Here is a 2158-nt window from a genome sequence, read left to right as displayed (position 1 = left end):
CCGGGGGGTGAGGGGAGGCGGGACGGCGGTCGCCGTCGGGGTAGGGCTGCCGTCGAGCCAAAGAGGGGCGGGGGCCCAAGGGGGACAGGTGTGGCCGCCGCCCCGGGCCAAAAGGGGGTTGGAGCTGCCTGGGCAGGGGGTGGGGGTGGCTGGGGGGGGTTCCAGGTGGCTGCCGCCGGCAGTGGCAGAGGGAGAGAAAAAAGAGAGAAGAGGAGGAAGAGAGAAGAAGGGGAAGAGGAGTTTACCGGCACAGAGAAGGAGGATGAGGAGAGATCAGTCACCGTCGGAGAGGGAGAAGTCATCGGAGAGGGGGAAGTCGCTGTCGGAGAGGAGAAAGAGGTATGATTTTTTTTTGTATGATTTTTTTTATATATACAAGAGAAATGGAGTTTGAAATGGCGTTTTTGAAAACGTCATGGTGAATGACGCTTTCAAAAATACTATTTAACATGGCGCTTTTCTCTTTTTTTTATTTTTTTTATTTTTTTCATGTGTCCCGATGGGAAGGTTTTTTATTTTTTTATTTTCTATCCTTTTTTTTTATCTTTTTTCTGAGAGGATTGAAAATGCCATTTGGAATGACGTTTTTCAAAAATACCATTTCACATATCGCTTCTCTCTTTTTTTATTTTTTTCTGTGTCTTGACGGGATGATTTTTTTTTCTATTTTCTATCTTTTTTTCCTATGTTGTCTTTTTTTTATTTTTTCTAATTTTTTAAATTTTTTTTTCTATATGTCCTGACGGGATGATTTTTTTTTTCTGTGTTGTTTTTTTTTTTCTATGACGTACTTTATTTTTTTTGAGAGTATAAGGATTGAAAACGTCATTTGAAATGGCGTTTTCAAAAATACCATTTCATTCGGTGTTTTGAAATAGTATTTTTGAGCATTGAGAAATCCATTTTCGGGAGAGGATCCACGGAGGGATGGGGGAGGCCATGTGGGATGGGGGATGGTCCACAGAGAGATGGGGAGAGATGACGTGGACTGAAGAATCACTATTTCAAATAATATTTTATATCAAAAAACATCATCTTAATTAATGTTTTATATTTTATATTAATTAATAAATAAATTAAAATATATATTATTTTTATAAAATTTTTTTTAATATTATTTAGATAATGGACTCGGCGGAGATAGAGTTCCTCGGCAAACAATAACATTGGACGGCTCTTTCCATGAACTAGTTGAGAAAGGCTGTTTGCCGTCCGAGACTAGACAGCCGATCCGCATCCCAACTCCACTGCTGCTCGTGGAACGGCCGGTACCTTATACTGCGCGTCGCTGACACACGTTCACGTGATGCGTGATATACGGTGGCTGATGAAGTCCACTATGGTCCCCACAGCCGTCCATAATGCAACGGCCCTGCTTTCATCACCGCATTATAACGCCCAGTCAGTGGGTCCCGCGTTAAGTTCAGCAGCGGACGGTCCACACGCGCTTCCCGTGTTTCGCATCATCAAACCGCAATCCAGCGGCTGTGATTCCCACATCACGCCATCAGCCCCCGCTCGCCCTCCCGGACCCCCGCCTGGCGTTAGGATTAGGTTTCCTCGCCGTCCGCCGCCCTCGCCCTCCGGCCGCCGTGACCCCTTCCCCCTCTCCCACCGATTGCGGAGGATGTCGGTCGCCAGCCCGCCGGATACCCAGATGTACGGCCACGATGGAGCGTCCGGCGACGGCAGCGCCGGCGCCGGCGGCATCGAAGGCGGGTCCGGGATCGAGATGATGGAAGTGGCCGCCACCACCGCGGCGCCAGCGCTGGATCAGGACCATCTCGCGGACGCCGTCGACGCTGCCATGCCGCTCATGAGCGCCACATCTAACCAGCTCACGCTCTTGTTCCAGGGCGAGGTATACGTCTTCGACTCCGTGACACCCGAAAAGGTGTGCGCTTTTCCCTCCTTCGGATTTATTTTACCTTTTCGGTCCCTTTTCCGGCGTTCTCTGTGGGGGATTTGCTTTTTCTGTTCGTATTTGGTTAAAGGGATATCTTTTTTCTCGATTACGATACTGGCATTGACGAGCTTAATAAAACAGTGTTCTATCACTTGATTGGATTTTTTAAAGTTCTTTGGCTGTTGTTTGATCTAATTGATGGATTTTGATGCTATGTAAGTTTTAGGAAAATCACATGCTTCTTCTGACACC

Source organism: Elaeis guineensis, chromosome 2 (assembly GCF_000442705.2).
Source record: "Elaeis guineensis isolate ETL-2024a chromosome 2, EG11, whole genome shotgun sequence".
Taxonomy (NCBI): Eukaryota; Viridiplantae; Streptophyta; class Magnoliopsida; order Arecales; family Arecaceae; genus Elaeis; species Elaeis guineensis.
The sequence above is the reverse complement of the archived record's forward strand: the minus strand, read 5'-3'. Positions refer to the sequence as shown.